The following is a 23,742-nucleotide window of genomic DNA, read 5'->3' as shown; positions in this document are numbered from 1 at the left end:
TACACAATGAAAAATAATTTAATTTATCTTGCACACAGCTTTGTTCTCCATTTAAAACACTTCTGTCAGCTGTACGCAATAACATCTCATGTCTATGTATATTGTGATAAAAGAAAAAACAAACTAGACTGTCTACAATTCTATTGCCTCAAGATCTGATTTTTTTCAGCTCTTCTATTAAACAGAACAGGTCTGGCTTAGCTGCAGGATTAGGTAGCTCTGTCAAAACAGTTGTCTGTGCAGTAGAGGATGTTCTATTGTGCACTGCATGCTCTTTTCTTTCTCAGTCAATGTTATCAAGTAACACCAATATAGTGCTGCACAGCCTGCATGATAAACCTGTACTTGAGGTCCATTGTTTTGTCAAAGCTGCAGAACTGAAATATTAACATTACTTTCCGACATTCATATAAATCTAGAGATGGTTTTACATCTGATAATACAGGTATAAATTTACTCTGCTGACCTCCTCTTCAGTTAGAGAATTCCATTTTGCATAACTTCATTACTTACAGGCTTCCAATGACTCTAGCTGCAGTTTTCAACATGTGGTCAGAGGAAATGCAGGTATGGATGGACCATTTCCAAGACTTCAAGAAAAGCTAAATAGCAAAAGCAAAGTCATGGTGATAAAACTAGAATTCATTTTGCAGACATCTGCCTCTTCAGAGGAGGACACAGGGGTGCAAACTGAAAAGAGCTGAAATTCATTGTAATATATTAGATCTAATTTAACAAAGAAGTGGATCCAATAAAACTCACACTCTTTACAGAACTTTACCAATCCCAGAGTTAAGCAAAGGAATATGAGAGTACCTTAGGATAAAGTCCTGTATGTCCACTTGATTAAATAACCACCATAATCAACCCATGGTGATTGCACTTAAAAAATGTGCACTTTTATTTAAATGGGATCATGCAAGTTGAGATCAAAGATTCAAGAACGAATAATATTAAATTGGGTTTTGGCCTTAACCTCTGTGTGACAGACCTACTTGTGAAAACTATTTTATTTGCCATTTGCAATGAAGCTTGTTGATACCTCCTGAAAAAAAAACCAACACAGTATTTATAAATGTTATTTCTAGAGGATTACTTCACTGTTTTTCCATTCTTTATAAAATTAGGAAATTTAACATGAAAAGCATGAATTCTTAAAATTTTAAAAATAAACTATAAGCACATTAAAATAGAAGTAGGATCAATGAGAAAAGTTTGAAAGTAACATGGAGCTGCTAAGAGAGGCTACTGTTAGTTTCAAAAGCAGAACTCGTAAATCTATCAAAAACTCATGAGATTCGGTTAGTGAAACTTTAGTTTAAATGAAACCCAAACTTGCTGAATTAGGAAATATGAGACTGAGGCTCCTAAATGGCTTGGCCTTTGGTATACTGTGGCTTTTGGTGAGGGTTTCCATAGCCTGGAGAATGTCTTCTGCTGCTGTTTCTGGCAGAACAGATTTATGTTGCAATGTTAAGGCTACACTTCATGAAAAATACTATTTTTTCACAACAGTCAGTATGTTTACCTTCAGAAGCATCTTTTCAGAAGAACTGGAGGTATGTGGCCAGTAACATGCATTAAAAAAACAAGTTACTGAGGAAAGAAAAATTGAAAAGATGTTAAAAACCATTTTCTTGTAGAGGTATTTCTTTGGTTACTTTTCAAAATATCTGAAGAAAGTAAGATATTTTAGTGATTTTTGAAAAAAAATATTTCCACACTTATAAAAAGTATTTTGGAGATATAGCAAAAGGATAGAAAACATGCAGATATTGCCAAAATTATGTTTTAAAGACAAGGAGGGATTAAAAGGAAAGAGTGCTGTCTTCAGTCAAACAAGACTTTTTAAAATATTAGTTACAGGTTTCATCATTGTGAAGAACTTCAGGAGGTGTAGCTGATTACCTACACTTCAACGGTAGAAAAAGTCCTAGGAGGACATGTGGAAGACATGTTTTTGCCAGTTCGGTAAGGCAGATGTGGAGGCTGGAAGAGATATGTACTGCAGATGCAACTGTGTTCCCTTTGACACGTAAATATACAAAGATCTGACTTTTATTCAGATCTTTTCAGAATTTCTCTTCTTTGCCTGCAGATAAGGAAATATTCATGGAAGAGAGAGCAAGGGAAGGAGTATTAGTTGAGGCTGGTAATGATTAGCCAAACTCACTGTTTTCTCACAGACTCTCTATAGGGCACCTGGGTGTATCACTAGGGAAAAAGAGTGCCCTACAAAAGGTTGTCCTCAGTGAAAGAGGAAGAAGATTTTTGTTTACCTTGTCATTACCAAGTACGTAGCTATACGCAGAGGTAGACAACGAGGAACAGCTGACACTATGGTTTATGCTTGTTTAGGTGACTGGCTTCTGAATCTTACTTTGTGCTTCACTACCACTGTCGGGAAAACAAGAATCTCACCATTTGAATCAATTCTCTTTTTTAGAATTATCTAAATTGGTTCTTGCTTAAGACCTGTCTGCATGGCAAAGTTAATACGAAACATGCAAGGCTTTGTTTTTCAACTGGAAGATATAGTCTGCTTATAGCAACTCCTACTTGACCTTAATATTATCTTTTTTTTTCAGCATTAAAGGTGTGTTTCTTGGAATCAGATTATGCTAACCTTTAAAAATACAGTGAGACCATGTCTAAATTTTATCAAATGTGAGACACAAACCCTTACAGTCCACTCTCTCAACTGACCAAAAATCAGACGACTAAGCTAAAGTAACACCAACTCAATACAAATGAGTATCCCTGCTGCTCAACTCCAAGCAGTGGTCCCAAGCAGTAGCATTTTACATTTAGTGTCTGCATGTTGCAATTGAAGTCACACAGCTTCTGGTTGTCTCGGTAGAGTACCTCCAATATACACCACACAACAGATTTCTCACTGTCTTTAGATCACTCATTTGCAAGTTAATGAGCTTTTTCAGAATCTCCGTTAACTCTTTAAATAAACAAAACTATGAAAAAGCATTTCATTTGCAGAAACTGATGATACAAGTATAGGTGTGCAGCAGGATCAACAAGTGCATTTCAGAATTTTGTATTTTAGTATTTTAGTTAGTATGCCAAATAAGCAAAAGTACTACAGCTCTTAATAGAGAAATTTCATTTCCCTAGAATAACTGTCAACATTTCCTGTGTCACTTAAAACAGACATTCAGTAACTTGCATGAAAAGTTATGTGTGACAGATTATAGTGTCCTCTAAGTTCTCACTTTCCGGAGGGAAACAGAGTTGAAATATATGGAGTTCAATAACACACAGGAAGAAAACATGTGGACTAATCCTGAATAATCTTGCTATGGAGTAAAGTTTGCTATCCAGATGCTGAACAAAAAGAGCCTTCCATCTGCATTCTGAAAACTGAGACATTAACCTATTGATCAGTCCTTGGAAACACAAATAATGAGGTTTGAATCTTTAACTGTCTTGCCTTCAAGGCTTCAGTTGATACTTTAATCCCTTAGGTCTACCCAAATATGTCAGCTTGAATAAACTGATTTATATAAAAGTCAGTCACACCACCAGTATTGTTCATGTTATCAGCTGATGAGAACATGAAAAGTCAATGGAATTTCAACTTGTTCCCCTTTCAGAATGTTTCTTTGGCATACGGAAATATCAGATACTGCATGTACATGAATATTTATTTAAATTATCATATATCTAACATGTTAATTCATATTCCTAATTTTTACATTTTTAATTCTTTACAGAATAATGGATGGCAATTTTCTTTTACTATGGTTTGGACCAACTACACTTGAATGAAAATCAGGTTTCCTTTAAAAATTACCCCAAACAGAACCTGAGACTGTTAACTCAAGTCATGCATATACAAGAGGAAGGGAAGAAATTCAGTCCAACACACCATATTATCTATCAAATCAAGCATCATGTAACTAGCATATCCTTCAGGATTTTAGAATTAGTTAATTCCATCTTTTTTTTTTTTTTTATATACTTCCTGTAGGTAGAAAGATGGTAAAAATATCAGTATTTCTCTCTCTGTCAGAATTTCAGCTTTGCGTGAACTAGTAGTTAAATCGACCTGGTATAATATTCTTTCTCTTTCAATGGAAAAGACTGTAGCTCTCCAAAGCTGGCTTGGTGTCTTAGCAAAGATGTGGCTCCAGGTGATCACCCCATGCCCTTACCAATTCTGTGCTTTGGACAATTTAGGAATTTTGACACCAAAGACACAAAACATATCAGCTACCCAACAGCAATTGAGAAGGACTCTAGGCAGACTTCAGAAATGAGGTTTCCTAGCTCAGCCACACTGCAGACAGTGCGCTGCTAACTTTCATGGCTCCAGCATGACATGCTAGGGTCTGGCAGCTCTGATGCATTGAGATCCTGAGCCGCCCACACCTGCAGCCTATTGCCAGCCAGTGGCAGAGCCAGCCCAAATGCCTCAATCCAGGAGCCTGGCTGAAAATATATTCATTGAATGTGGTATCGTGGTCATGTGAACTGAGCCACTGCTAATCCTCAATGAATAAGCGTGCCCAAAGTGCAGTGGCACTGAGCAGCAGTCGTGCTAGGTCTGGGCAAGTGTATGAGCTTCAGTTCAACATTGCTCCTCCTGGACCTGAGCCACCATGAGTAATGTCATCAGGGTATCTACACCATTACATGGAGTATCCTAGCCTCCACGTATCTCCTGAAAATTGTAAATCTGGTTGTATCATCTTTCAAGTTATATTTAGAATACCCCTATAGACAGTACTAAAAAAAAAAAAAATCATAGTTTTGAATTAAGAAACTATGTAAGTTCTTATTTTCTAAATTTATACATAATCACCTGTTACAAACACTAGCAAAAGTTACTGCATGTATTTAGGCTTTCACACCTTTCTCATCATTATTACTACCATGTCCATTGCATATTAATCATTAAAGATACAGAAGAAAAAGCCTCTGTGAGGGGCAGGTGTCACATAACTCTGGGATCCTACTGTCTTCCATTAAATGAATGACCGTGGAGACCGAGTTGCCACATACACAGCTACACTTTCCCATTAGTAAAGATTTTCCAGTATCACAGATGTATGTTACCTTTAAGGCACTTCAGCAAGACTCCCTGGAACTGCCTCCTGGTCAGGTTTTCCAGTAAATCTGAAATGGAACCCAAAGATCAGTTTCAGGCTGGGTATATACCAAATACAAAAGATTCCAGGTGATAGAAATGAGATTTTACAGTTTTAAAACCTCCCATAGTTGTATTTCTAGAGTGAAAGATTTGAGTTGTGATCTGTACAACGCATAAAATACTTAATACATGCTCTGGGTTTTTTTTAAGGCAGCTCATAAATTTATTGCAGTCTTATGGCATAGCATTCAGATTGATTTATGGGGTACAGCTCAGATTTCTTATAGCTGAATTACCAAGTACAAACCAAGTACACCATCCCATTAAAAATGAATTTACTAAGGGAACTGCACATTGGAAGTTAAATAATGGCTTGATTTTCAAGCTGAAACTGAAATATTTGCTTTTCTGCCAAGTAATCCAAAACAGTCTATGAATAATTGTGTTACCTTTGCATTCAAAATGTTATTTGTTTTCACTGAAGGTTGTAGCCTTTGCGGAAAAATTAGAGAATAATGACCATTACTTTATATACTCTGACCTGTAGTGTCACCGCTGTTACACCTTTGCACTGAAGAGTATGCCTATCTTGGCAAAAGAACTGAGTTATGCTGTTGGGCTTTTATAAGTTTTTTTTTTTTTAATTTTAAACAAAATTTTACGTATGTATACATATACGTGAACAGCTGCAATTCATATGAACTGCAAAGTCATGAATGAGTTCCAGATCAACAAAATCTAGATCAGAAAAGTTCTTAATCCCAGAGCACATCACTACAAGTTATGTTTAGCTTCATAGAAAGTAATGTTTTAGTAAATACCCTAAAGACTAAGGAAAAAGCAAAAATGTGAGGTTCACTTCTTCATAAACTTTCTCCCACTATTCTGACTTATTACCAAAAGTCCAGCCTTACAGATCTTTAAAAGAGCAATGAATGATCCTAACAGAATGTAAAATGTTATACGAATGGCCCACTGTAGGTATTTCTCAATGTTTTTATCCTGAAATCTACAAGATTAAAAGCAAATTCTCTATAATGATGAAAATACAGGGTCCCAGCCTGCCCAAGAGATGCAGTCCTCATTTTTATTTCTAAAATTTTCTGAATGTTAACTTTATGATGTGCTTAGTACTGAAGAGAACAGTCACTTTGAAAAGAAGTCCTATTTATAATTTTTCATCACATTGTGTGGAAACCTTGCCTAACATACCAGAAGTGATAAAATAAGAAATTATCATATTTACAGGCATAGTGTCCCCTAAAATAAATAAAATTTAAAAAAACTCCAAGACTCAACCAACCCCAAAACCCTAACGAAATAGCATCACCAAGCCCTAAAAGAAAAACCAAAAAAACACCAAAAAAAACCTTGGGGAGGGGAGTAGAAAGAGTAAAGGGAAATAACTTCCCTTTCTTGTCATTTTCAGTTATTAGTAATTATCTATTTGGGACCAATTGGACTTGAAAGAAGTTATGGCAATAACAGAACATTTGAACTTCTGCCCATGCTGCTAGGTGAGATGACCCACGAAATGAATTAACTGAGTTGAATCTTGACCAGTATACTTATTCATCATGGAATTTCTTGTGAACTGAAAAGGATTCTCTGGTCTTCATCTAGAACTTAATTTTGTTCATGGTTATGAAGCCTTGGAAAACCAGAGGAATTCATTATGTGGCTATAATTAAACAGACAGGTAGTATACGTTTTGGTTTGTTCTTCTGTAGATTGTCTCCTCTACTCCATTTCCTGAGCATGGGGGATCAGTTTTTTTGCATGTGACTTGATGTCCTCTACCATAAACTTCTCCTACACCACTTTAATGCACACAGCATCTGTTGACAGCTTGCAAAATGGATTAGGTGCTGAACGAACACTAGAAACCAAGTTGCCTTCACAGTGTGATGCAACAGAGCTGAATTATACTAAAACTGCACCATGCCCATAATCTGGTGAGTGACTTCCTTACATACTCTTCTTGTGCAAGGCTAGTCTTTGGAGGACTTTTCCCCTGTCTGCCATATATCATTGCAAGATCTAAGGCCAGGTTGGATGGGGCCTTGAGCAGCCTGGTCCAGTGGGAACTGATCCTGTCCATGGCAGGGGGGCTTGAACAGAATGATCTTTAAGGTCCCTTCCAACCCAAACCATTCTATGATTCTATGATTCTATGGTATAAAGGTATACTTCAAGTGTAGAGAATAATCAGCGTGTTATATGTAGAAAGAACAATTAGTTTCTGTGGGTTTTGTCTCATTTGAAAAAATCATAGTGAAAATGTGCAGAATCAGCATTGCCTGATTAAGCCATGATTCTCCATCATCCAAGTTTTCCATGCTTTGCTCTAGAGTGGTCCCACTCAGCTGTGTGTTTGGAAAGCATTCTGGATTACCCTGTGTTTATGGCAAATGTTTTGCAGTTCTGCTGCCAGGTGGTGTATTGCCAGAAAGGAATTTGGTCCGATCTTCCTAATGCAGGGCATGGAATAGCATTTGCACTGGGCAACCTGCACATTACATTGAAAGGTGACCATGAAAACAAGGGCCAAAAGCTGAAAGAGTTTTGTGATGAGAGACTAGGAGAAAGGGAGCTATTAGACAATGAACTCCATAAAGAAGCCCATCTGTATTTATCTACAAGTGATAGAAGAACCTTTTTAAAAGTGCAAGTGTGGCGTGCATGCAGAGAACTGAGTATTTCTAGCCTGTTGATTTATTATGCCATTTGACAGTAGTTTCCCAGTCATGGATCACAGCTGCTAATGATGATTTTAAAGTGCAATTGGAAGGAAAACAGGACTTCTTCTGTTTAATCTGTTATGTGTGACACACTGTGGCAGATGTGATTTACTACTTGTGCTGTGAAACACCATGATTGGCCAGTGGTATGGAATGTGCTGCAAAAAGATGGCACGGACCTAAGTTATGTCATACCCTGATTTCTAGCCTTCCAGCTGTGTTGGTAAATCTTACTTTTATATGTACATTTTCTTTTTAGAGATACTAATTGCTTGATTTTTATTTCTTGAGAAATTAACAACATAAATGCAAAAAACTTTACACAACAGAGTATGTCAACAATTATAATTTAAGGCTGTAAAGACTTTAAAAATGTTACCTCACATTTTCCGTTATTTATAAAACACTTCACATAGATAGAAATTTTAAATTACTCTTTCATAATTCTTAATCATAGGCATCTAAATCACCTATTCAGTGAACCTGATGCACTTTTTGGGGAATCTGGGGTACGCAGAACCAAGTGTACAGAAAAGGCTGTCAGTCACTGGGCTCAGGCAATTAATGTTGGGTAATTGGTGACAAAGGTCAGGGACCACACCAACCTTCATGGAAACAAATGGCTAATTTATGCTCTATTTTCTCAACTTCCTTCTGCAAGACTTGTACAAATACTGAGGAGGAAACCTCAAAGAGTAGCTGGTGGGAGAAGAGAGAGGAGAATAGCTTTGGGAAAACTGGATTCCAAGTTCAAAGTTCCTTGACACAGCAGGAGTTTGTATGTCCAAAGCTAGAAAGGACTTTCAGGTATTTCATTTTATCCTTCTACCATTGTTCTCACAAACACTACTCTGGAAGAAGCTGGAAAACTCACCTAGTATGCTCAAAAATGAAGAGCATAAATCCTATGAGAAGCCACCGAGGAAACTGGGGCGGTTTAGTCTGCAGAAAATGAGGATGAGAGGAGACCTTATAGCTCTTTACAACTGCTTGAAAGGAGGTTGTAGCGAGGTAAGTGTTGGACTCCTCTCTGAAGTAAGGTGTGATAGGACAAGAGGAAACGGCCTCAGGCTGCACCAGGGAAGATTTAGACTGGATATTAGGAAATGTTACTTCACTGAAATGGTGGTCAAGCACTGGAACAAGCTGCCTAGAAGGTTCTTTCCATCCCTGGACGTATTTAAAAGATATGTAGATGTGGTGCTTAGAGACATTGTTTATTGGTGAACTTGGCAGTGTTAGGTTCACAGTTAAACTTGATGATTTTAAAGGTCTTTTCCAACCTAAACAGTTCTGTGATTCTGTGAAAAAAAAAGGTAGCAAGCTCATTTCAAAATTATATACATAAATAATCACCACAAATCTCAGTCTCATCTTGTACCTATAATATCCTTCCTTTGCAAATTTTTCTTACCATGTGAACAAAGGGCAACTTATGCAAAGTTGATGGTAGAAGAGATAAGAAAAAGAGGAGACTGGACAAAGTATTCTGAACACAGAATTTATATTCAGAAAACAAAGAAACTGCCTTTTGGGAATCTAAATGTTACAAACCCAACATGTATAAGAAGGAGCATTTCATTCACTCAATTTCTTTCCTGGTATCATTTTGGTAGCTATTCTCCTAAATAGGTCCATCCTTTTTGCAGGATTCAGCTCATTTTCAGAGCAGCAGCCAATGATTTCTCCACAACTCAATTTTAGATCCACAGCCACCAGCCATGCAAGAAAAACCTCACCTACCTTGGGATAAGCCAAGTATCAGTTCTTCTAGGTATATATATTTTTTTTTTTGTTGGGTAAAGAGTAAATACAGTGACAGCCTCCAATACGAGGTGCAGGTGAGAAAATTAGTATGTTACTGCCCAAACCTCTGCTTACTTATTCAATTAGAGGTAAAGTGTGACCTTGTGTTCCCTGCTAAATTGTCCAATGTTAGTTTGAACTCCCATTTCACTCACTTGCAGAGCAGATGCAATGCTTTGTCTTTCCTCATTTGTTACAGCCTCTTTGGCTAGTTTTCATTCTGTGCAATTAATATTGATGGAGAATTTATTTTTTTTTCTTTTTTTATTGCTGGGAGAGAACCTATTTACAACAGCGCCAACGTACAACTGATAAGAACTGAGCCATATGGTACCCTCAACGACTATGTCTGCTTACTAACTAGAAAAGCTGAAATAGGTTGAAGACTATTTGCATGAAAGCCTCTTACTTTCTGGTATCATTTACTTAAAAGTCAGAGCAATGGTCTTTCCCCGTGATGCTGATCCAGTCATGAGTTTGGCAGGTGCTTTCTCTCCAGGACCATGGAGAGTGCCTTGATTGACCCCGAGTGGCCTCTCTCTGCTCCCAGGAGTTAGTGGAACACATTTCAGGTAAAGAAGTATTTCCAGAGGGGAGGGAGGGAAGTGTATGGGTGGGGGTGCCCTATCAAGCTGAGGACAAGGCAGATATATGTGCTGATGTGCTGGTGATTTTGAAAGACAGTCCAGATTTTACGGATTTTTGAAGTCATATCCTGAAGTAGGATTTTTAAATCTTTTTCTAGCAGAGAAAGGTCTTTGAGGCCTCCTTTCCTCCCACTGAGAACTGCATAGAGACATTTTACCTGTCATTTGCCTTTGCTTGTAATTGTTTACATCTCTCAGTCATGGTCACATAACTTTCTTGTGGCAACAACAACAACTGCATACATGGGCAGTGTTTTACAGAAAGGATAATGTCTTTTTACTGGGAAGACACAACAGACAAGCCTCCTCTCTGAAGATTGCTAGCAACACTCTGTGGATCCCAGTGTGAAAACTTTTGTTGTAAATATTAATGAATGTAATTGTCTCTGAAAATGGTCTATGGAATCTCTTCCATTTTTGGAGATTCTTTCCCCAAACAATTTTCCTGTTTGTGGTTTTACCAAGTATTGCAAAAATCTCTATACTGGAATGATTCAATAAAGTTCTAAAAACTGGGCAGTGGGTGTGTTTTAGCATACGTATTTAGCAACATGCAATCAGTTTTAAATGCAAAAGTATAATTCAGATCACTTTGCACGTCAAAGTTTCATTGGAATGATCAGCTGGAGAGATAAAGTGTCTCTTGCTTCTGAATGACTTACAAGAATAAACTATGGAGAGCCAAGAATGCACAATGGGATTCTCCGTAATACTTAAAGGAAAACAAACCTTATCAGAGGTGTTATTCTTCACCAACATGTATCAATGAAATCGCTTTTGCCATTCTCATAAAAGCGATTGTAGTTATAAAGAGAAACACAAGATAAAGGAAAAATGTTCAAGAGCCGATGTTTTCTCTTCTTTAACTGACAGATATCTTGAATACTTAGTTGGCTTTTTATCTCATACCTGCCAGACAACTCATGTTCCAGCAGATAAAATTCCTGAAGAAAAAGAACTCTGAGCAGAATATAAGCAGTTTACTAACTGTGTGTCAAACTCTAACTATTTAAAAACTACTGACTCTGAGAAAAAGACCCCTACAAAAAGTGAGCAGATAAATCCGGGGAAAAGAAAACCCTACTTCTTGTTTGTGGATAACATACACAAATACAGTGCACATGAAAACACACATACTGTACAGATCAATCAGCATGTGGATGGAGGACGGACCAGATGATCACTTTACATTTGTTCCATCGTTCCTCCTCTGTGATTCTCTGTGTGAGAGAGTGCACACATCCATGAATAAAACATTCTTGTCAAGTAAGGCTAGGACATGACAGGCATTTAGTTACAGGTTATTAGTGATTCTAAAGAGAAGGTGTAAGACTGGACTACAGAAAAGATTTTTTTATTTTTGTAGAGAAAAGAAGAGAACACTCATAGGACTAAAAAACAACAGATTTGAAAAAGTTCCAATAGAATACCTGAAATTCCAAAACCTTTTCTAAGGTCTTGAGCAAAACCCTCTTTGTAGTTGCTGGCATTAAAGAAATGCTATACAGCTTGAGCAAACCTAATGCTTCTATTCAAGACTGTCTCAAAGGAATAAAACCAACTAAAAGATTAGATGGAATCTGAGTTTTAGACCAGAAATTCATTTGTAACAGGATTCTCTTTAATAACAAAAGCTATTTAATATTATTGATGTGGGCGTTACGATACCCCAAAGCACGTCACCTCTTCGAAGAGGTCTGTAATTCCTTTAGTAAGATGACTGTAAAGACGTTCCCTTCCTCTTTGATAACTGATCCAGAGAGCATTTACTGAGTTCAAAGAGAAGTCACAGATATAATTTTTCCCCTGTGTAAGGCAATCTACATAGAAGAGAGAGCACAAAGAATCTCACTTTATTCCCTCATATAGACACTGGATTTAATATATATACGCATTAATAATGATTCTTTTTCTAAGCTGTTGACTCAACCTTACTTAAGTCTATATTATCATACATAATTTTGAGAAATTCTGATGGAATAACCTTGAAATTCATATAGTCTTATCCCAAAATACATTCTTTTTGAGTCTGCTGACCCAGAAAACAAAAATAATTATGTATTAAAAGCTGCAGAAGATGTTGAGGCTGACTTGAAGCAGTTAACATAACTGTACAAATTAATAAGACAATGTATTGGACACAGTATAGCTATTTACCTCACAGAAAAACACAAGACTAAGACTTTCACAAATCAAAATGAATCAGTGAATCTTTTTTTTTTTCTTTTTCTGGATTCCTGCACATTGGTTAAGGTCTAGGACACATTCAGACTATCAGGAAAATAACTGTTCTGGGATGCATAACAGGAAAATGTGCCCCTCATATTCTTGATGATATTGCGATATTTTGTATATGGTGGACACGTGCGTACTTCTATTTATTTCCGAGGTTATTCTGCCTATTATTACACCTTCTGTGCTTCTGGAACGAGAGGCTTCCTAATGAGTAATGTATTTAAATCCTTTTTTTCCATCTTTTTAAAAAATACAAAATTTCCTGTTAATTCCTGTTGGCCTTAACTCTGAAATATCTACAAAATCAATTTGATTCTTCTTTGACATACTAAGACCTATGCTTAGAATATAACCCTTCTTCTTCTTAACAGTTGTAAGTTTTGTCTCTAGGCATTTCTTTGCACTTCCTTTTTATTCTGAACAAACAGTATTTGCAAGCTGTCAGTGCTGCCTACAGTACCTCCCACTTTTTTTTTTTCTTTTCAAAAATTTCAATATGAGAGTTATACATCTGAGAAAAACAACACCTGTTACCAAAGCACGGTACAGGTTTACAGCTTTCAGCATATGCACATGTACACATAAACTTGGACACGTACAGTTTGTATCTGTGCTTTGCAAACAAAACCACAGAAAGGACTTCCCATTATGAACATCTGGCTATCCACAATATTGTCTCTCCTGCCTGTGAAGTGCAAACAGAGCAAAAGACTTCGGAGAATCCTCTCAATTGCTTCAATATACGACTTTCCCCTGGAACTGTAAGAGGTGAAAAGTTTCATAGAAACAAAATATATCTTTACCTTTGAACAAGGTACAACACAGGGGTGAAGACTAGTCTTTGCTAGAAAACTTTCTGTAATTGTTTGGCTTTTCTTCTGCATTTTGGGGTGATTCTTCTTCAGCACTCTCCCTGTAAATAAATTTTTACTCTGAAAGTACGCAATAATTTCTTCCTGTATATTCTCTTACAGCAGGGTGCGATTGAGGCAATCCTCTTCTCATTCATTACAAGTTCCTCAGTGGGGAACCTTGGTGGACACTAAGCCAGAACAAAACATTTTGTCAACAGCCCATTGCATTTCCACATAGACACCAGCTTGTTCACACGGCAACAGGAACTTCATCCTTCTGCTTTATGTACAGTTATTATCTGCCACCTATTAGGCTGACGCTGGAGTTTCACCCTTTCATGGGAATAAGATGTAGACCACAGCCTCCAATGGAAATAGTTTGTTTTACCAAATGTCACAACAAGAAGGAAATCTTGTTCTGTATCAATGTACTGTACTGGATAAGACAATTAACACATTATTCTTGTACTTTATTTTACTCCTATATTGACAGTCCATTAGTCAGTTGCCCCACATGCTGATTTACAGTTGCCAGCTGTTACTCAACGGACTTTCATCCCAGAGTTTCAATTCTATGAATTCCTAATGTAGATCATGGAATCTTTTAAGAGACCTATTTCTAAGACGTTTGGTTAGGTTTTGGGAATCTGTGAAGGCTGATTCAGATGTATTAAGGCAAATCTCACCGCTAGCTTGGCCGGCTCAGAAGCTACACACTGCACAGAGCCCAAATTCATCTTCTCTCTGGGACTTAATTTGATGAAGTTGCATATTAGCAAAGGTGCAGAGGCCACTTCTTCCTCACGTGTGGTTCTTCCTAAAAAACGCTTTCTCAGGCCTCTTCTACCTAGCATTTAATTCTCATTTCACTCTTTGACGTTTCCATTTGTGTGAGATTATGAGCAACCTGCCACAGTGAGTCTGAAGGCTTCACTTAACTCTTTCCAATCAGTACCAATACCTGCCAAGAAAATAAGTTCCAGACAAATATTGAGAGTCTAAGGGAACTACTTAAGGAAAACCAAGAACTGTGTTATTTAGAATCATCACCACAGTCACTTCCACCCAAGACAATATGCAAGACATAGAAAAGGTAAGATGTGGCAAACTGACATCCTGCATTGGATGGCAAAATATCCTTATATAGCACTAGCCCTGGCCCTGTATCTATTAAATGGTCGGTTGCATCTGTCTCTATAAGTTTATTTTAATGGAAATTACAGCATACGGATCAAAAATCACCTGTCTTTTCAGCACTGGAAAAATATCACATGATAACATTTTAAAGTACCAATATAGGCTGCAATGTGGTTCCTGTTCTCTTCAGGTTTTACAGACATAGAATTCTGGATGACTGGTGTGAGACTCGCTTCCCCGCCTTGTTTCTCAGAAGCACTTTCATTATCCGGTGCTTTCATTATTCAAAAGTGAGTAATAAAAGATAGCCAAGGATGGAAATGAACAAGATATGCTTTAAAGCAGAGATTTCATTTTTTTTTGCCAGCATTCAAAAAAAAAGTCAAAAGTTATAGAGGTTGATGATTTCTTTTTAAAGGAAAATCCGAACTTGAGCCTTTATTTAGAATCCCTCTGTATCCAAGGTTGCTACAGCAAGACTAACACTGTTTGCCAAGATCTGCAGTACCTGTGAATCCATTATTTTTTCTTAATACTGTCCTGAAGCACATTCATCATTTACGTAAGCACAATTTGAAAGAAATTAATTCTATTTAAAGATACATTATTTCTACCTACAATTCAATAGCAGTACAAAATTTCAAGTTATTAATCTTGTATTTCAGATTTCCTTGTTAAAATTTCTATGGATGTCATTCCAGATTTATGCATTAGGTTAATTGTAAAAAGGATAAGTAATATTCAATTACGTATTAATATATCTTGGCTCTTAATTTCATTGTAAATACTATATTCAACATATGTGACTCATGAAGGTATACAGCTAGTAAATTTTCCTGTGGCAAAGTGAATTAAAATTCTTTCTGTATATCTTTCTTCTACAGGCATATTAATAAGTCTTTTTGCTACTAGATTGTCAAATACTGCCTCTAGCACTACAGCCATTTCAGGGAAGTTTATATTATTTCAAAAGGCCATATTTGCAGTTGTACTAAGTATTAAAGATTATATGAATGTTATGTTACAACTTACCATTTATTTACTTTAAGGGGGACAAATCTTACTGAACGGTCTCAGCTATCATTGTGGTTGTATTGGATGAAATCAGAACTGGTAGTGCTCATCAGCATGCTAGGGGAGACTGAAAGGAACAAACCACCGTATTTCACTACAAGTTCTGTAACCTGGCTGGAATTTGGACCAGACCTCATGTACTCTAAGACAGACAATGGCTCAACTACCAAAAGCAGTTTCTAAACAAACAAGCAAGGAAGAACCCAGTCTCACTTGCTAAAAGGAGTCTGATGCCCAATTTCTGATCTGTGCTTAAGCGTCTCCTGAAATGGATCAAGATGCTCCTAGTTGTGTAGAATTTCAAGGGGTACAATAACCTCCCTCTAGAGCTGTTGAATTAGTCTGCACAAGTCTATAGTTGTATTTGCCCTAGCGATGCAGAGTAACCGAGTGTTAAGGCCAGACAGCTATAGTTACTCTCAGTACCTAACACCTGTCTATCCATAGGTGGAGACATAGATCTTCCAGGGACCTGTAAGACTTTCATGATACAACTTGTATTTTGAAAAGGAGAGGTAACACATACTTTCAGTAAACCTCCTCTTTTCCATCTGCTGCTCATTTCCCTGTAGGAATGACAGATCAGGTAAAATGGGTAGCATTGACCAACTCCCTGTTTCTTCACAGAATTCGCCCCACGGGCTGCTAAGGAAAGGGCCAGTACTCAAACATGTCTACCACTGTCCTGGTCCAGTTTCCCTTCAGAATTTCCACCTTCAGAATTTTCTGGAAAGAAAAGTGATAGATTTTTATCACATCCATCACATATCTTCTCTTTGCAAGGTTTTTTTCCGGCCTTAATTCATTCTCCTACCTTTCCTACTGCCCTGCACAGTCACGGGTCTCCTTGACGTTAGCTGATGGTTTTCAGCAAGATGATGATATTTACAATTATATTGGAGGCAAACGCTTTAATAACATTAAGTTAGGCAATTACAGTAAAGTTAAAGTCTAAGACACATGATAAAGACCCAGAATAATTCAGATGACTCAACAGAAGCTAATGCATATGGGCTGTTAATCAGTAACATGATCTCTAACACTATAAGGTATGGTTGTTGTAAAGAGCTGCCATTCTCTCCTGCTAGAGCCTGAAGGAAGCCATCTCCTCCATTTGTCTTCAGAGCTTGATAATGACTGGTATGTTGCAGAAAAAGGAAGGAGTATGAGATTCAGTGAAGAAACCAATAGCTTTTATTTGCTTCCTACAATCTGGAATGCTGAATTTAATATCTATTTACTAACATCCCACTATTACCAGTCCTTCTGCATGTGTAGTTGAACTGCTTCATGATCTCTCTACGCTAATTCTGACCTAGAACTGGCTGGTTTACTTAATGTAGTTTCAGAAAAGGTCAGTCACACAAATTTGAGAAAATAAATGTTTAAATGTATTCATGACCTCACCACAGATGCAGCACAATAACTGCACATACAAGTAGCTCCCTCACTTGAATAGCAATTCAAAGATAGAGAACCACACAATGAACAAATCTAAATGCTTTTAAGACAATTGGCCAATTTTGCCCAAGAGAGGTATCACATACTCTTCTCGGTATTCGTGCTGGAATAGTGATCCACTATGCCCGTCTTCAGTAGGTGAAATGGCTGCTGGTGTGTATGAGTTAGAGCAAGTACAAACTATTTCTAGACCCAAGGTTAGGAGGAGAGTTCAGAAGCCATAAGTGACAGTTACTGTTCATTCTCTCCTACTGAGTCACTGTCACAGATGCACTAGAACATGATTTCTAGATACTATAATGTCATCTTTCTCCAGAACAGCCTTCCTTTTTCCCTAAATTTCTCTCTCCAGACTGACTCACTCTCTGTACTTAATGTCTGTACACAGAAGATATTTTCACCCTAGCTTTAGGCTGGTCTCCATTTTTGCAATTTTTTGCCAAGAGTTATTTTTTGCCAGAAGTCACATGTATGTGGGATTCTGCCACAAAAACAACCTATTTAAAACCACTAGTACCAATAATAAGCTCTGAAATTAAAATGGGGAGGAGGACTGAATGTAAAAATGTGGCCTATTTTAGATAATGGATTGATGTTTTTATTTTGAAGTAAATTATCTTCCAAATGTGATTCTGTTTGTCAGCATAAGAGCATAACAGCAAATAGAGTAGATAATTTCTAAGCAAACATACATACGTGACTTTTGGTGACTGCCTGTCATTTACTATCAAATTTACAATCAGATGTAGAAACCTCGCTCCAGACTACTAGAAGACTGTCACTCCTTGAAGAAGACATTAGAAATGTGTGAAGTATCTCATGGATTTGATGTCAAACAACAGAAAACATTTATGCAGCAAACTTAAGACAAAAAATTTTTCATTTCCTTACAAGCTTCCTATAGAAATTAACCCCATTGCTACTAATTTGTTTTCAAAGAATGTTTGAATAGCTTTTGTAAGTTAAATCAATCAATCACAGCTATAGAATCAACCTCTTTGTGTATCAATCTTAGTCAGGATCTTATTCCAGATATTTATCACACAGTAAGTACTAGCAATAAAAGGATTGAGTATCTAAACCTGTATAAACAATTGTGCTGTATAAAGAGAAGTACAGACCCTAGGCTGATAGGAAACACCATCTTTATATTTTTTATTAGACAAGTTTGCTCTACTTGGATGAAAACAGTGATGGCATCTATTCCAACCCTTAAAAAGAAAAAAACCCAGATCTTTCTTTTACCTGAATAAATGGAATCTTTATTTTGCATAGAGGGGTAGAAATAGCAAAAATTGAGATAAGACCTAGTGAAGTTTATGCAGAGAGGCCTATGGTGGACCATCAAGCATAAGACAGCATGCAAACTGGCATACTTAATAATTCTAACAATTATAGAACAAAACTCCTGCTTTGTTTATGCTGCTGACACACAGGAAAAATATAGAAAATGACAAGATGGCTGCTGCAGAAGCAACAAACATTTACAGTGGTGTTATCCATCATCTTTCATATAGACACCATCCTTTTGTGACATATAGTTTTTCAGAATGCATTCATGCTACAACGACATATTTATTTAGACTAATTGATTCCTGTTTTGCCATCAGCTTATTAGCTCCTTTTTCAGCTGAGACAATTTTGTTGCAAAATTTGTTTGAGAAGGAGTTATTTTCATCTGTGACCATGGAAATTTCAAATAGTTCCTGATATTTCTGTGCTACCGCACAATTAAAGGAGAATAGACCATTGCTTACCTGGCTTTGATTTCTTTTCCTCATCTGCCTGGAAGTTCCTACAGGAGATACCTGTTTTCACTCTTTAATAAACGGAAATGTTGGGGCACAGCCTCCCAAGGCTTAAAAGTGGTAGGTTTAAGTGTTTAGAGTGGTAACAAATACAGAGCTGTGGCTAAGGAAAGGCTGGATGAACCACCTTGCTGAGGGAAAGCTGAAGAGCCCATAGGCTGAATGTGGTTAGCGAGAGTCCTCTGGTGAATTTGTATCAGTGGGAGTTTCCCAGTGCCAGGTCACCACAGTCCTTCTGTGCCTTGTTCTCTCCTGATAACTAGCTTATCCTTCAGCTTCTGCCACCTCCACCTCTGCACTCAAGCCTAACATTACTCCAAATGACTATGACTTCTGTTGCTGCTTTACATTTTGCCTTACCAGTATAGACAGGTTACAAGACGAAACCATAAGAAACCTGTACACTTCTACTTGTCTCTGACAGATTTTTACTTATACAGCAAAAGAGAGCCTATCCCAGTATCTGGTCTGTGATCAGAAATCGGGCCTAATCTAAGCCTAGGCTACTTTAGAGAGTATGTCCTAGCTTGAGTAAAGCAGAGGACACTCTGACATTAAAAACTATTTTAAATTAAGTAAAAAGTCTCCATATTTGCCTTTTGCAAATAGTGCAGTCTGAAACTGAATGCAGCTCAAGGGATTATGGCTTGTGGGTTTTTTTAACGTGAGTAGGTCATTCTGCCTGTGATTAGATGTTGGTTTTATAGACATCAAAGAACTAAGCAAGTGTTCATGGTACTCTCTGGGTGCACCTCTTTCATAAAATAAAACATAATATTTCCAGAAAACATGGGGAAGTTGGCTTTGCTATCTGTCATTAGAAAATTATCTTTTGTGTTGTTTGCAATCTGATATACTTGCAACTTATCTCTTGATCACAACAATTGTTTTCCTTTATTCTATGTCAGTAAGGTAACAGAAGGATTTGAGTTCTGAGCTCATCATTCCCTCTTCATTCACTCTTCCTCTCAACAAGGCACAGGGAAAAATAACTCTTGTTGAATGCCAAAGTACTGGATTCTATCTTTACAGTATTGAAAAAAAAAGCCTTTGGTTTTTCTTATTTAGGAGGCCACACTTGTCACTCTTCCCCTTCCAGCCTAATCACACATATTTATGGTGTCTGACAGCCACATGTGACATTGCTTATAGAGTCCTGAAACCTGCACTTCTTGATAATAACTGTTCTTCTTGTAACTTCTTTTAAATAAGTGTTACTTGTTAATTTTCTTTAAAAGAGAAAACTTTATTTTTTTTTAGCAGTACTTTACTAGTGCAAAATTAATCTTTTGAATGTGAAAAAGTTGTCAATCTATAAGCCTTCTCCGAAGTCAGCAGAAGACTTAGCTGGAAGGGGCTGGGAGGCTAACCTGAGCAGGTCCCCTTTACACAGACCTTTGTGCAAGAGTGTGTCCAACATCCTTTGGATGATCAGCCGCTCTAAACTAAAACTTTGTTTTGCTTTCTATTTCTTTATTCAGTTGGAAGGGACTTACAATGATCATCTAGTCCAACTGCCTGATCATTTCAGGGCTGACCAAAAGTCAAAGCATGTTATTAAGGTTATTGTTCAAATGCCTCTAAAATGCTGACAGGCTTGGGGCATCAACCACCTCTCTAGAAAGCCTTTGGCTTTGCTTTAACTTGTTTTCACGCCTTCACTGATGTATACCTGACCTTTATCACTGCCTGCAGCTCCACAAGCCTTCATCCTGAATGGCAATGAGAGGCTAGTTCAGGAGGGGATATAGGGGCTGCAGTTTCTAGCACACTTGGTGGAAGGAACAAGCCATGTCAGTCAATGTAGAACAGAAACTAGAGAAACTGAAAAATAGCTCTGCTTTCTGTAATTTCTCTTTCCCACATGCTCTGAACACAAGCTATGCAATTACCTCAGTAGTAGCCAGAGACTAGAGATACAGCCTGGTAGGTGCTCACTGTGCTTTGAGTCACACCTTCAGTAGGTGGTGAGGTTGCTGGCAGAAGACTTCCTTAGTCCTCAAACCCTTGTTAGGCTTCTGTGAAAAGCTGCTGCTGCTAGCGTGTACATTGACAGGATCCGGAGAACTGAAAATCACCTGTGTTAGGAAATGTATGAAAGCCTTGTTGAAAGTAAATATAAAATAAATATATTTATTTAAAGAATATATATATTTACTTATAGATATACCTTTTTATACATACATACACACTTTTTAATATATTTACTTATATGGTTTTATATATAGGTAGATATATATATATAAAATAAAAAGGACGCGTCCCATTGTGAAAAATCTTCATTACAATATCTGCAACTAAATCATTTCAGGACAAAGCTTATACAAAACAACTTCTGAATCATAGAATAATAGAATGGTTTGGGTTGGAAGGGACCTTAAAGATCATCCAGTTCCAACTCCCCTGCCATGGGCAGGGACACATACCGCTAGATCAGGCTGTCCAAGGCCCCATACAGCCCGGCCTTGAACACCTCCAGGGATCTAGCATCCACAGCTTCCTGGGCAATCTGTGCCAGTGGTGATTCTTCCTTATGTCTAGTCTTCTGAAACTTCTTACTGGTTAATTCAGTACCATATTAAATGTCGTATCAATACAATATATTCATGCTTGTCTAATTATGGTCACTATTATGCTGGGAGTCACCTGGGGTTCAATGCCATCAACAGCTCCCCTACCTCTTTGTCTTTGTCATAACTGACTTAGAAAAAAAAACCAAACCCTTTGTTTTTTCACTTAACTCTCTTGGAGGGTGAAGTTACTTTAAACAGGGTGCACCAATGAAACCACTCCTCACCACTGGAAAGGAAGACGACTCCTTTCTAACTCCTCCCTTGTGTTCCCCAGCACCTACCTGCTCCCACAATATAGGTAGCTCAGGGGGACCTCTCTATGATCTGTTCAGCTCAGTAACCCAGCACATAAGCTGGCATGTCAAAATATCTACTATATTTCTTGCATGCCACTTGATAGAAATTCAACTTCTTTATTCCTTTAGGCTGATCTCCTATAGCTAACATAGGAAACTGGAAGTCCCATCAAGAATTCCTTTCAAGTCAGGGAAAGTTCCTTTGAAAAATATTTGTTCCGTGCTCCATGCACTTCTATTTTAAATTTCCTTTCTTAGTCAAAAAATATGCATGCAATTCCCCTCTAAATGTCTCCATCAAATTGCTGTCATATAAAATAATGCTACAAAATTTAGAGCCATGATTATATGCATAAACTATCTGAAAAGCTGAGAAGTATTTTAACGTTTATATAGCAAAGCAAGCCTATAGCACAAAGACAACATCCTATTTCTTCACAGTTTAGAATTAACCTTAAACCTGATTTTTTAATTTTACGTATTATACATTCCAAAGTGGTGCATAGGCTGTCACCACACTGGCTTTCTGAGTAACAACAACAACAACTTGTTCTAAAGCAATGCTAAATTAATCTATGGAATTTCTCTCTTTTATTTTTCCCCAGAGGAATGTCTCCACCCTCCAGACTTCACTCCTGCCGGGATTCAGCATATCCCAGTATTCCTTAATTTAAGCTTGGTTTTGATGTCATGGATTTATTATTTTTTTTTTCAAAATTTACACCTTTCATTTTCCTTCATCATAAAAGGCATTGTATGCATCAGCAGTTATTTAACACCCTCTGTCCTCCTGTGACATATATCCAAAACTCCCCTTACATGAAATCTTCCTACACACTCAACAAAGTACTCTAAACCCAGCTTTAAATTAACTCTTTGTTGCAAACTTAATAAGACAACAAAGTCCAGCAGTAAAGAAGATCCTCTTTGATTTGGCAGATTTAAGTTCAGTGCCTGTTCCACAAAGGTTTTTCTTACCACCTTAGCAAGTCAGCTGCTGGGATCCATGCACTTAAATATATTTTCTTGAATATGAACTTAACATCTCTGTGCTCTGATATCCCAGCTATACGGAGAGTGATAAACCTCCTTGATTTTACCAGAGTGTTATGAGCATAAGAACATAACAAATCAGAGTTGTCTCACGCATCCTGGAGTAAGCACTTAAGGATAAGTTCCCCTTTATGAGTCCTGTGAGGCTCTGACAGATTACAATATGTAAAGTCTCAAGCAATTGTTCAGAATGTGTGTATGTAGGTATATATGTATTTTTTATGAACAACAGAAAGATCTTGATTAAATTCTAATGTAAAATGGGAATTATGCAAAAATCATGCTACGCAAAAATAAGCTATTAGATTATTAATTAAGAAATAGAAGTAACAGTTAAATTAAATAGGAAAATTAATACTACCATCAGTGCAATTTTAACTATTAAAATAATTACTAAATGCTATAAAAAGCTTAAGCACTCTTCAGTGTTCCAATTATGTTTCAACCGTGTACTGCTCTATTATCAGCAGTGTATCTATAGTGAATGAAGAATTGAATAACATTACCTTCCAGTTTTTGCTTACATTAGTAATTGTAGCAACACTGTTAATCACAGTTTATAGAGACTTATTGACAGGTATTTTCACTGCCTTTGCTTGCAAGACAGACTGTTCAGCTTTGAGGGATAGTTTCACAACTCTAGCAGGCTGAATTAAAACCCCACCACAGCTGATGCACACATTGCTTCCTGCCATTCCCACCTTTCCTTTCTGCCCCAGCACTTACGCTTCTGCCGCTCATGGCATGCCAGCTCCAGAGCTAAGAAGGTATTTCTGGGATCCGGTTTCAGTCTGCAGTGGGTTAGATCAACTTAGAGCAAAGGCTGCCTACTGTCAGAGCTGTCACAAAGAAGGATGGGGTCTTGAGGGGTCAGAAACACATGGGTGAAGAAGAGCAGGAGCAGGGGGCTGGGAGTAAGGCTTTCTTGGCCATTGAGATCACTTTCATTC

The sequence above is a fragment of the Cuculus canorus genome, chromosome 2 (assembly GCF_017976375.1).
Source record: "Cuculus canorus isolate bCucCan1 chromosome 2, bCucCan1.pri, whole genome shotgun sequence".
NCBI lineage: Eukaryota > Metazoa > Chordata > Aves > Cuculiformes > Cuculidae > Cuculus > Cuculus canorus.
Note: the sequence above shows the minus strand (reverse complement) of the source record.